The sequence below is a fragment of the Octopus bimaculoides genome, chromosome 7 (assembly GCF_046866305.1).
Source record: "Octopus bimaculoides isolate indiv1 chromosome 7, ASM4686630v1, whole genome shotgun sequence".
Lineage (NCBI taxonomy): Eukaryota > Metazoa > Mollusca > Cephalopoda > Octopoda > Octopodidae > Octopus > Octopus bimaculoides.
Genome location: NC_142934.1, coordinates 27252898 through 27267646, shown reverse-complemented (window position 1 = coordinate 27267646; position 14749 = coordinate 27252898). Strand labels below are relative to the sequence as shown.

Below are 14749 nucleotides of genomic sequence, written 5' to 3'. Positions count from 1 at the left end.
CAGAATGGAAAGCAGATGTTAAATGATGATGATGATGATAATACACATACATACATACATACATACATACCAACAAACAAACCTACATAAATGAGCATTCATATATAAATGCATACAAAGTGTGAAGATCAAAATATAAGATATTAAAGTGATGATGGTACACTCAGCCATAAGATGAAAGAATACTTGTGGAATGTTCCTGTCAAAGTTGTTTAACCCCTTTTATTACCATTATTCTGCTGAAATACTCTTTGTTCCAATTTGTTTTCAAAATAATGAAGAATTTTGTCAAATAACTTTGTTCTTATTTATCTGATGTTTTGCACATTAATTAATGTGAAATTTTGATGGAAGGCCTTAATTTACAATCACTTTTAATTTATAATCATTTTAAAGCAGGAAGTTTGTATCATCGAAGTAGGGGTGGTCTCGAATGGATTGGTATCAAGAGGATTAAACTTTAAGCACCACATACCAGATGTAATTATATAGGAGTGGGAAATCTAATTGCAGGTTAGGTCAGAGATAAGCTGTTTTATGATTGAGTGGTCAGTGACTAAACTGGCTCTCCACTTGAATAGCTTGCTATTTTTGTGTGGAAGCTGTTTGGACAGCAAGCAGGGCTAAAAATAAGACCTGTAGAAGGCTGGATGAGATCCTTGAGGGCCAACAGCCATCCAGTTGTATATATATCCATATATATATATATAATTCACTTTTGGTGATTAATAGATATATGAGTATTTTATTTCAGATAATACAAAAAAAAAATGACCAAATAAGTATATCTGAAGGTACACTCATGGTGTCTATTTGCACATCACGAAATAATACCTTAAAGGATATAACCAGTATACCAGCATGGTATAAAATATACTTCCTTAATTATCTCCTACTTAAGTTAAAATTATCAATTATGAAGGAACTACATGTGTTTCGGTATTGGAAGATTATAATACATTACATATATATTACACACACACACACACACACACACACACACACACACACACACACACACACACACACACACACACATATATATATATATATATATATATATATATATATATATATATATATATATATCAGTGGCGTGCGGTGACTTCCAGGGTTGGGCATGCAATGAATTTCTCCCCCCCCCCCCCCCGGCAATTTTTCAGTAAATAAATTTTCGTATTCCTACAATTTACATATGGGAGATTCTGAATATGCAATCACCCCCGTATGACCTAGAATAAGCAGGGAATAAAAAATGGCTCTGTAAAGATGAGCCTGAAATAAGTGTATTGTTTGTATTTCTCTCTCGCTTCGAAACTTCAGTACTTTCCCATCCTCACTCTCCCTGGATTCTGTTAATATTTTTGCATATTCGGAATCTTTGTTAAAGGTAGGAATCCGAAAACATTTTTCACAAAATTCGTTTTTCAAAGGGGTGCGATTCTGCATTAGCCCCTATACCTATTGGTTGAGCTGAATCAAATTGAAATGATTTAATTAAGAGAACACATTTAGTTACATTATATGGCCATGCTTTAAGATCGTTACGCCCTGGAAGACAAGTCAGGTGTTTTATCATGCTACTTGTCAATTCTGGGAAAATTATCGATACTCAAGCAGATTGTTCTGAGACTTACTGAACTCCGTATTTTAAAAGACTACGTCTCACCCACACACATTGAAAATACACGCATATACATGAATACACACACAATGAAAGACAGTGAAAATTCAGCATTATAAAAAGCCCCCCAAAACTGTTGCGGCAGAAGTCAACATCTCTGAGATTGAAACAAGACATTTACGACCGTAAATAGACTACACCCAGCAGCACAGAAAGGAAAACCTATGTAGGTTAGGCGTGACGAAGAAGTCCAACCATTTCTCCTGCCAAACAATACTGATGTAAGATGGTCGAACCTTACATTATAACAAACACTAACCAAGACATGTAATATATGCCCTTTAATATATTAATTTTTTTTAAGGTTCTAAAATGTTATTTACCTCATTTATAAATTAATTCAATTCTTCGATCTTCCTGGGCAAATATATCTATCACATTTTCATAGAAATCTTCTCTTTTCATCAATTGTTGTAATAAATCTTTTTCAATTGACATTAGTGCTAACCCAGACAGTCTTCTTTCTCCTGTCGCATTTCTTTGGTATGTTTTGATTCTACTTAATGCAGAAAAGGATCGCTCTACAGAAGCAGTGGTAGACGGAATTGTCAAAATCAACTTGCACAGATTGAAGAGTTCTGGCATAGCTTCAACAAGGTCACTGCTGTAAATGTAACTCATTAAATGACTTAACTTCGCTTTTTAAAATCTTTCATTGAATACGTCACATTGAGTTCACTTTGTAATCGAATTACATAAAAAAATCTGCCATAAGTGATTTTTAAAGAATGTATAGAGTCCACAGGAAATTGTTTGCAATATTCATCAACTTTGTTGAAATTCAAAAGTTCCATGAATTTAAACTCTTCTAAGGATGAATATCGTGCTTTTATTTGGTCAACTACTGTACTGATAATTTTGTTACAATGCATTCTAATAATGTAGTTGAGGCTCAATAGATATATTTTTGGATCTCTGAATTCCGATTCCTGCATCGACTCCATATTTTTCCCCTAACATATAAAAGATTGAAAAATCATCAAGTTTGTTTTCGAGTACAGTTCTAGTTTTATCTATTTGCTCTTTACAATACACTATGTCATGACTTTTACTCTGAATATTAAATAAGACGTCAGTGAAAGAAAAAATGTCACTGAATACTTCTAACAAAAATAAGAAATCACTGGTTTGACAGACCAGTGAAGATAGAAGCTGTATCTAGATGACTTTCCATCTTTTTGTCATATTTACTGATTAAATATACGAGTTCTTTGGTCACCCACCGTTTATAATTAATTGTTTTCCATCGAAATCTCTTTTCGAAAAACTATTTCTCAAAATATCGTTTATAACACACATTTCACTCATTTGGAAAAAAAGTAACACACGTGTAAGCATCTGCGTTATTTGTAAGTAAAATAAAAAAAAACGGAAAAATCACGTTAGTCAAATTAAATATTCTTGTTTTCAGAACACTCCAAAAATATAATAGTGCAAACAGATGTTTTGGATAAAAAATTCAAACTTACCGCCAGGCTGTTCCAAGAATTATGGCTAATTATAGCAGTTCTTGAGAACTGCTCTAGTTCCGGTCAAAAAGTAGAACCAGCTAACAAAGAGATAGAGTGGTGGGGTCATACTATTATCAGAAAGCATTACTTCCTATGATAAATTTGTGGAATCACTGACAGAGAGAGGAAGGGGTACAAAATATATATGCTATCGGTCTTAGCATATCTTTTGACAGGTCACTAAGAAAGAGAGAGAGGGGGGGAAGGAAGGAAGGACAAACTAACATAGATAGGGAGTTAGGGAGTGTTTATATGCTGGAGTCCAAATGCATGTCTTCTCAAAGCTTTTATTAGTCACTGAGAGAGGGGAAGGGGAGACAGAATATTTCGAAAACTGGACGGATTTTTTTTTGGCAAGAAAGTAACTATTTTATCTAATTTTCCGATGATATAACAGGTATGCAGCGCATAGCTTGCATGTCTGAGAATGCACGCCACTAATATATATATATATATATATATATATATATATATATATATATATATATATATATATATATATATATATATATATATATACAATAATCAGATTTACAATTCTACCAATGCATCTTCAGGTTCTTTTTCAAAATATTGTTAATCTAATTTTACACCACTTTAAAATAAAGCGTTAAATTAAACATTAAATTAAACATTGAAAATTGAAAATTAGACTTCATAAAGTTAAGAATTAAAAGTTATAAATTATACATTATAAATATGAATTAGTCATAATCATCAGCGTTTAACGTCCGCCTTCCATGCTAGCATGTGTTGGATGATTTGACTGAAAACTGGCGAACCAGAAGGCTGCACCAGGCTCCAATCTGATCTGGCAGAGTTTCTACAGCTGGATGCCCTTCCTAACGCCAAACACTCTGACAGTGTAGTGGGTGCTTTTACGTGCCACCGGTATGAGGGCCAGTCAGGCAGTACTGGCAATGGCCACACTCAAAATGGTGTTTTTTACGTGCCACCTGCACAGGAGCCAGTCCAGTGGCACTGGCATTGACCTCGCTCAAATGTTTTTGAAGGTCGTGCTTCACCACCTCATCCTAGGTCTTCCTGGCTCTACCTCTTCCACAAGTTCCCTCAACCACTAGGGTGTGGCACTTTTTCACATAGCTATCCTCATCCATTCTCGCCACATGACCATACCAGCGCAATCGTCTCTGTTGCACACCACATCTGATGCTTCTTTGGTCCAACTTTTCTCTCAAGTTACTTACACTCTGTCGAGTATGCGCACTATATATATCGAACTTATAAAGTCAAGTATATAATGTCAAATACAAAATATAAGATATAAAATATACATCAGAATAAAAATGTCTGTGATTAAATGTGAAAAATAACATTAAAAATGCAGATACATATCCCCCTTTTATGGATCAAGATGTCTTTCAAAATGGCGATTAGAGGAAGTGAAGATAGCAGAGCACTATGGGAATTTATTGGTGATTACTACCATACAGGGTAATTCCACTATACGTACTCTTCTACTCTTTGACTTGTTTCAGTCATTTGACTGCGGCCATGCTGGAGCACCACCTTTAGTCGAGTGAATCGACCCCAGGACTTATTCTTTGTAAGCCTAGTACTTATTCCATCGTTCTCTTTTGCCGAACCGCTAAGTTACGGGGACGTAAACACACCAGCATCGGTTGTCAAGTGATGTTGGGGGGACAAACAGAGACACACAAAAATACACACACACACACACACACACACACAGACACACACACACACACACACACACACACACACACACACATATATATATATATATATATACATATACGATGGGCTTCTTTCAGTTTCCGTCTACCAAATCCACTCACAAGGCTTTGGTCGGCCCGAGGCTATAGTAGAAGACACTTGCCCAAGGTGCCACGCAGTGGGACTGAACCCAGAACCATGAGGTTGAGAAGCAAGCTACTTACCACACAGCCACTATTAGTTTAATTTAAATTATCTTCTATTATTATCTTCAAACTAATTATGTTCAGGGTTATATATGATTTGTTATAATATAATTTTTAGTAATATTTAATTTATTTACTTAATTATTTATATAATCTATTCAAATACTGCAGTAATCAAAATTGTATGGTTATTAGATTCAAGGGGCGGGGTCAGTATTTCATTTTATTAAAAGTAAAATTAATTTTGTGTCTTCATTTACCTCCTCGTTCATCGTATGTGTTTAGTAATTCATCTCTAGACTTTATCAGTTTCATAAATTCTGTTATACATAATAACCTCATTTTGTCGCCAATATTTTAAGAGTGGGCTCTAACTATTATACTCCAACTAAGAGTGTAATCTCCTTTTCTAGATTTTAATTTCCATATATATTTACTTAAACCTGTGGACTTACTTAAATTAGGATTTTTGAAAGTCTAGTAGTGTTGGGAGATTCTTTTTTAATTTCATTGGCTGTAGATCCTATATAAACCTTATTTATAATTTTATTATTATTGTTCTTAGAACTTATCAATTTATAAATTACATTATCAATATTACAATTATTAGAGAGCTTACATTTAGTCTTATCACGACATGAGCATTTTTCTATCTGTTGATTACGACTCCCATCACTATCGGTTACATTATGGCTAGGGCTATTATTTCTTGTGCTATTATAATAATTATTTAATTTCTTATTTATTGAGGAAATGGTATTACCTACATTACTCAATGTTGAGTAGCCTACTCTTATGGTTTTATTGGAAAATATATTTGAATAAATTTTCTCTTTATTAAAAGACATTTTTTACAATTTTAAGTGTCTCCTTAATATTAGTCATCACTTGAGCCCCATACTGAATAATTAACCATATAATATCCTTTTTACTTTTTATATTTTTTATATTACCATTATTAGAAATCGTCAGTATTAAAGTGCTATTCTTAGGTGTATTATATCTCCGCCTGTATAATTTACTATGTTTCTTACTATTGATCATATTTTCATTATCAGTATTACTATTATTATTGCAATCATTAATAAAAACTATATTGTTTTTATCTTTATTTAGTTTCTTATATTGTCTTTTATTATTATTCATATTTTTGCTGTTAGAATTCTTATTAGGATTACCTGTTATATTATTAAGGTGTTCGTAATATTTAAAGAATTTTATAATAGAGTTATATCCTGCTTCTTTTAATGCCTTATTATAATATTTATAAAAAGTGTCATAATCTGAGGATAGCATAGATATTCTTTTGCCTATATTATCTATTAAAGCTTCTTTAACGATCTAGGATGGTTACTTAAAGAACTAATATACATTAAATTTTCATTCAACTTATGGAATGGATGGATCTTATTAGTGACAAGATTAAGGTTGACATCTAGATAATTTACTGCATAGTGTTCATTCTCTATAGATATCCCTAGGCCATAATTCTTGAAGAACTTGTACATTTTCTTCTTAAGGCATTCTAATGACTTATTAGTACAGTTCCTGGTTATAAGTAGTAATAAGATCAAAGACGTTCCATCCATGACCTATGTCTTTTTACTACCTTATGTGCAAGGAACCAGATCCACATTGTCTAGTGTGGCTCCATTTTTTTTTTAGCCAGTGGAATATCTAAGGAAAATTTAGTTGCTATTTCAAGAAGGTCAGGTGACAACATAATGCTCACTTAATAGCTGTGATTGCAAACGTGGTTGATGCCAGTGCCCCCTGACTGGCTCTCGTGCCAGTGGCATGTAAAGAGCATCATCCAAACGTGGTTGATGCCAGTACCCCGTGACTGGCTTCCGTGCCGGTTGCACATAAAACGTACCATCCAAACATGGTTGATTCCAGTACCCTCTGACTGGCTCCCATGCTAGTGACACGTAAAAAGCACCCACTACACACTTGGAGTGGTTGGCATTAGGAAGACTGGATGCCCTGGTGCAGCCTATTGGCTTGCCAGTCTTCAGTCAATCTGCTCAACCCTTGCCAACACGGAAAGCAGACATTAACGGATGATAACGATGATGATAATGACTTAGATATATATGGAAGATAGCAATGAGGATGAGTGTAGGAGTGAGGTGAGTGAAGAGGATGCACAACACTGCAAGAATGGTGTATGTTGATTGAGGTGATCATAGTGATGATAATGACAGAAGATGATGATAACAAAGGTGATAATGCAATAGTTATCCCCCTGACAATGATCATAAATAATTCAGAACTACCAAAAAAGGAGAAAAAAGAAACAAATAAGAGAATAAATTAGAATATAAATTCCAAAAATGATCACACACACACACACACACACACATACGCACTTATATGCATAAACACACACACACAATGCACACACAAGCACAATAAAAAGATTTACTCACCAAAATGTATTATGGAACCAACGCCATCTGCAATAAAAATGGAGATAATATGAATAATAATAATGATGATGATGATTTCTTTTATTAACAACAACAACAACAATCTTTTCTGCTATAGGTACAAAGACCTGAAATTGGGAAGGAGGGGTAAGTTGATTAAATCAATGCCAGTGCTCAACTGGTACTTGTTTTATTGACCCTGAAAGGATGAAAAGCAAAGTTGATCTCAGCGGAATTTGAACTCAGAAAGTAAAGATGGAGGAAATGCAGCTAAGCATTTTGCCCAGTGTGCTAACAATTCTGCCAGCTCACTGCCTTAAATAAGGGTTTCTATTATAGGCACAAAGCCTGAAATTTTGGTGGATGGGGGCTAGTTAACTACATTGATCCAGTGTTCAACAAGTACTTATATTATTGACTTTGGTGAAATAACAACAACAACAATAATATTTTCTTTATTGGCCACAAGGGCTGCACACAAAAACAAAGGAGAGTGGAGATTTACATGTAGTGCATGTAAAGAATAACAATGAACAATAAAAATTCAAATAATAAAATTCCCCAAAAGGAGGGAAGCTCCATCCAGTGGCAACCAAGGAAGCCCACACATCCTGGACACTTTGAATGCCAAGGGCACCTCAGGTAGGTACCACTCCCCTCTCCACTCCCTTCAGTTTCCAGGTGCATGTTCAGTGTAGGCTCATTCACATGGGCCATCCTTTCTACATTCACTCTCCTTTCAACAAAAATACTAGGGATGGGGTGGGGAGCAGTACTTCCTCTCCACCCACACTTTCTTTTTTCAAATGGAACTTGAAAAAGTCGATGAGGGCTTCACTGAAGAGGAAAGTATCTGTCTTCAGTCCTTTCCACCTTGTCCACCACACAACCTCTTTCACCATATCCACCAGACAGAAAAACTGTCTTCTCTTCCTTGCCAAAAGAAGGCAGCAGAGCAATCCTCACAGTAGATTAAACTGATAACCAGATTCATCCTGATTGCACCAACAGCTGTTCCACAAGTCAGCAATGACTGAACATTGGACATGCTGAATGCTGAATGATTTCATCACTCTACGCACATCTCGGACATGTCCATCTGATAGCACTTCCATACCTGTAGAACTTTTCCTGAACTGGCAGAGCTCCTTGGTAACACTGTCAGGCCAGGGATTTCTGGAAATTATCCATAGTCTGTAGCCTGAAAGTTCTCTGGAAAAGACCAGCTAATTTATCCATCCAGACGTCCAGAGTTTCTCCAAGCATGTTGTCACTCTTGCTCGTCTCTTGTGAGCCAGCATGTGCAAAAGGAGTGAGAGTGTATATCCTTGATGGACCAAACATGCAATATTAAACGATTCTGATAAGTGATCATTTACTTTGACCACCAAATAGATGTCACTGTACATTGCAACGATCCAGCCTCTGAAAATGGGAATGAAACTGGCCACCGTGAGGACAGCCTCCAATAACTAGTGTTCTACCCTATCAAAAGTATTTTATGGAACCAAATTGGTCAGAGCCCCATCCATGCCAAGTTCCTTACTCAACCTCTCTCTGATGTAACTCATGAGATAGAGGTTGTCATCGACAGATTGATTTGAGATAGCACACATCTGAGCATCACTGACCAGGTTATTGATGACAAATGACACTCTCTTGTAATCTGTGTTCAACAGAGCTATGGGCCTAAAATTGTTTATTTGGTCCCCTTTGTCCGGATCCTTTCTCAGAAACATCACCACACCACAACTCACAGCACTGTGAGCTGCCAGTTCCCCCATTCTGCTGCCAGTTGCGGTAGACATCTGTCAAGAGATCATCAACCAAGTCTGACATATGAAAATAATGTGCAAAGGACAGACCATCCAGCCCTAGAGACTTCTCCGTTGTGCAGTTAGTCTTCACATCCCATATGTCTTCAGCTGTTACCAGCATTCTGAAGAACTCTGCATCCCTGGCCGAAAGGCATGGCATGCTGCTGAGGTAGGAGGTGAAATCTTCCTCCATTCTGACTCACTGTGCACTCTGTACAGTTTGGAAAAGTGCTGCTGAAATTCTGCACACATCTGCTTGGATTCGAGTAGCATGCGCACATTCAGACCTGTCAAAAACTGAATTGTGGAGTCATAGCCACATTACACCTCTGCCACCTGGGCCCTTCAAACAGCTTTCCTTTCCTCATGTCTTAGTGCACACATCCTAGCTCTGTCAACACAACCTTCATGGTTGACCATGAAGAATTGATCAAAAACCAATCATGCCACCATCATGGCAGTTGTTATGCCACTTCTAAGCATATCTTTTAGCTTCCTAAACAGGTCTCCCTCTATCATAGATTTCTCTACTTCTTTACCAAATCCTACTGCCTCTACTCTAATAGCCCTTTTGAGGGCTATCCACCATCGGCTATTGATGACTGCACCCAGCAACTTCCAATGGGCTAACTTGCTAACCTGGTCTCTGAAAGCTTGACACAATGGGAAAGATGCACTCAGAGTCCAGTATCTGGGGCTCTGCCTATGGACACTATCTAAGTCAACTGCACAGAACACAAATTTGTAGTCTGTGTAGCCAACAACTCTGAATTGTGGACAATTGATTCTACTTCTAACCACAGGCCTACAAATTACTCTAGATACTATCTGGATGACTCAATGCTGTTTGCCCATGTCCTAATCACTTTAATTTCATTTTCCCCCCATCTGTAGCAGAGTAGACTGTATTAGTCCACAGCTAAATACATCATCATCTATATTAACCTTTCATCACTGCATCTGTAAATCTCGGCATCATGAATCCTAACCTTACCCTGCTCCCTCTCCTCCCTCTCTGGAATCTCTTTAATCACAGACAGCTTAACCAGGTATTTTTTGTCACCCAACAAAATGCAACCACAACATTAGTTATTCCTCCTACTCTGTGAATACATGTGTATGAGCACATGGGTGTAAGAATGTTTCTAACACCATGGATTTTACTAAACTCCTAAGTGCTCAGTTTGAGATACCCTTTCTCTAAATTAATAATAATAATTTCTGATGTTTCATTCTTACAGGGAAACAAGATTAGAAATTTGTGAGAGGGGGTTAGTTGATTCAATCGACTAGTACTTTCTGAATGAGGAAATGCAAACTGCCTTGCTGAGATTTCAACTCTGGTACATAGAAACTGAACACTTATTGTAAGGCATTTTGTCTGCCTTTCTAGCAACTCTGCTAAAACATAACTCTAGTATTAACTGAAGCACAAAGCTGGCAATTTTAAGTCGAAAAGAGTTAGCAGCACTAAAGAGGTATTGTACAGAGTAGGCCAAAAGTCATGTACCAATAAGTTCAATATGCTCTGAAATTGTCAAAGATGTGTTTCAGTTTTTCTAAAATTGAAGAAAATCAATAAGATAATGATGAATACACACATACTCGTACATGATGAACAAAATGAATAATAATATTAATAAATGTAATACAAATAAAACGTCAAATGTTTTAGTGTGCGACTCTTGGCCCATCCTGTATTTTACCAACCTCAAAAGGAATAGAAGTGAATTTGTCCTTAGCAGGATTTGTATTCAGAATGTATAGAATTGGAAGGAAAACCAGCTTGCCATTCATCTGCTAGAATAATTGCTTCAAAGGCACAAGGCCAGAAATTTGGCATTAGTCAATTATATCAACTTCTCTGCTCAGCTGATACCCTGGAAAGGGTGAAAGCTTGACCTCAACAGGATTTGGATTCAAAATGTAAAAAGCTGGAACAAATATTGCAAAGCATTTTTTTTATGCTAAAACAATTCTGCTGATCCATCTCTGTAATAACAACAATAACAGCAAACAGAACAGCAATTACAACAAAATGCATAAACAGACAGCCAGGCAGACAATCAAAAACGCACAGAAACAGAAAAATAGACAGAGAAAGAATGAAGAATTATAAGAAAATTTAAAACAGAATAACAAAATTTTAAGGAATGGACCACAGTTCCTGCCCTAAACTTTTGGTATGTTAAATGTAAATCAAAGTGATAGTTGCCCATCACATCACTGATCTGTATATATGCATGTGTATATATATATATTTATTGGTATATATAAGTGTACATACATGTATCAGTATATATATATGCATGTGTACCTGTGTATATTGTAATGTATATATGTGTGTTTGTATATATGCATGTGTATGTGCAGCCATGCAGTTAGAGTGATTCATTATTTACTTCATTTCATTGCTCCAACTGTGCAGTGATGTTCAACATGTGTGTGCACTGGCCTGTTATTAATATACATTGGTGCTTATTGTGAATATGCACTGATCTGAAGTGAATATAACATACACTGGCATTCCCCAGCTGTGTGCCCTGGTCTCTTTCACTATAATCCATTCATCAACACTCTACAACCACTGACTTATAATACACAGTTTCCTCTGTTTGTCTCTAACAGCTATATTGCTTTCTGATTCTCTAAACAATCTAGCTAAATACACCATCATCGTCATCGTCATCATCATCATCGTTGTTGTCGTCATCATCGTCATTGTCACTGTCATCATCATCATCATTGTTTTAATGTCTACTTTTTCATTCAATCATTATGAGTTGGATGAATTTTGTGATGGTAAGCACTCTATGGCCAAATACCCTCTCTATTACTAACAATTGCAGTTCTTGCATTATTATCCCATGGTTAGACATGTTTTCATAAAACATTGGAAATGAAGGATACCAATTTTTGACACTAACACTCATTTGCAACTATCGTGCGATGCCAAAGCTAGGAGACATTCACACTTTCCCACTCAATCATGCAATGATTTTCTTTCAGTTTCCATCTATCAAATCCATTCATGAGGCTCTGGTTGACTAGAGGCTATAATAGAAGACTCTTGCTCAAGGTGCCATACAGTGGGACTGAACCTGAAGTCATGTGACTGGGAAGCAAACTTCTGAACCACACAAGTATCTCTGGCTTTATCCATCCATGCCTACATCTATAAAATCTATACAAATTTAACTAAAACCTATCAGTTTCACTGAGTGCTCTTTCTTCCAGGCTTCCATTGTTTTGGATGATAAACTTGTAGGATTTGCTGTAATGGATAAAAGCCATGCAAACAAAAATTCATAGTAACGTGTGTTGTACATCTGACTATATTTGTACATGTGTGTGTGTGTGTGTGTGTGTGTGTGTGTGTGTGTGTGTGTATTATATTAGTGTGTACTGCAATACCAAAGTCAGTCTGTTTGATTGCCTGTATGTAAGATTTAGTTTGATATATATGGTATGGACAGCTGCTTTAAAGTATGTTTATCCTTTGGATTGGTATGCGCTTGGGTTCCATTGTGTATATGATGTCTTATGTGTTTGTGCGTATGCGAGTGTGAGGGGAAAATGTCTGAACGATTTTATGCATGTGTGTGTGGTGGATGGGAAGAATTTGCAGGTATGTATGTAAACAGAGAGACACACGCACACAATGCTCTTGATATGTTTAACTAACAAATTTAATGTAAACATGTTTAGCTAAGATGACAGCAGAAAGTCAAACTTCTCATTTACTTTCCATTTCCTGTTTAAATAGAACCTTAGGGTCTATCCTGTCAAACCCCGTCCCACAAAGGGACACTTACACCAACTGGCCAAAAACAAACTATTTGTAACTCTTTTTTCTTTAGATCATTTTTAGTAAATCTTTTACAATCAATCATGCCAGCTTGAGTACATTATTTCTGAAGCTGATGAAATCTAATAGACTGAAACATGTCCATAGTTACCTTTCTTACCTTCTAACAGGCTTCTAATTAAGCAAGTAAATTGATTTTTATTTATGAGATTAAAGTCTTAATTTATCTAAAGTATGGTAGTTTGTCTTTAAGAATCATTGAAAATTGTTGCAAGGATTTTGTTATTTTCTTCTCCAGCTAAAAGACAAATTTCAATCAAATGATAATTTTTTATACAAAATTTAGCATATTCACGCATGCACACACACACACACACACACACACACACACACACACACACACACACACACCACACACACCACACACACACACACACATGCACGCATGCACACACATATACATACAGAAAACACAGAGCTTTGCATTGATGCTAGCTTCTTCCTTGCCAATACTACCTTCACCACTACCACAATTACTACTACCACCACTACCACCACCACCATCACTACTGCCACCACCACTACTTTTACCACCAACATCACTGCCAGTATTAGCACCATCACTACCATCTCAACCACCATCACTACCATCATCACCATCACTACTGCCACCACCACTACTTTTACCACCAACATCACTGCCAGTATTAGCACCATCACTACCATCTCAACCACCATCACTACCATCATCACCATCTCCACATAGATGTCTCTATTATTTCTTATTTTCTTCCTTTTTTTAATTTCATCTTTGTACTATCCACTACCTTGGAGCTTTGTCACTAATAAAGACTCATTATTATTGGGGAGCTAGCAGAATTGTTAGCAAGCTGGACAAAATACTTGACAGTAACATTTCATTTGTCTTTATGTTCTGAGTTCAATTTCTAGTGAGGGTGACTTTGTGTTTCATCTCTAGGGTTCAATGAAATAACTACTAGTTGAATACTGGGGTTGATGTAATCAGCTAAGCCACCTTCCCCCCAAATTTGAGGTCTTATGCCTATATTAGAAAGGGTTATTATTATTATTATTATCATTATTCAGTAGTCTTATTTTTATCATGTGCTTTCATTGCACTACCAACATACATACATATGCACACAGACACATCTATGCACACATATCTGCATTAAACATTTCAATTGTTTATCATTATGTGCACATAACTGTGGAGTTTCAGAGATTTTGAAGCTAAACTTGGTCCATGGAAGTGTAAATTCATAAGACTGTATATGTGCCTTCTTTTCTGTGAATCATGTGATGTAATGAATATGTGCAATGCAGATATATCTGTGTAATGAGGGAATCCAACACAAGTTTGTGTCTTTTATGCATAATATTCATTTAATGCATATATTCGATGTACAGAGAAGAAATTAACTGGGTTGGAGTAGTGGCGAAGTAGGTGGGGTATCGTGCTTGTAAGTTTGAAGTATGAATTGTTGCTTGTGCATGCAGGGAAAGAAGGTTCCCTCCCTAATGTTTAAAATGTTCATTGTTAATGTCATGATATTTAGTTTTTCAGTGATG

General features: G+C 36.2%; 1 protein-coding gene across 1 annotated transcript in view; it reads right to left on the bottom strand.

The window, feature by feature from the left end:
• Window positions 1-14749, bottom strand: part of LOC106873181 (basic helix-loop-helix ARNT-like protein 1) — a 788348-nt gene that overhangs the window by 651638 nt on the left and 121961 nt on the right. The window contains exon 3 of the mRNA XM_089355050.1: window positions 7532-7558. The gene's annotated coding sequence lies outside the window, so the exon portion shown is untranslated. The remainder of the gene's footprint in view (window positions 1-7531; window positions 7559-14749) is intronic.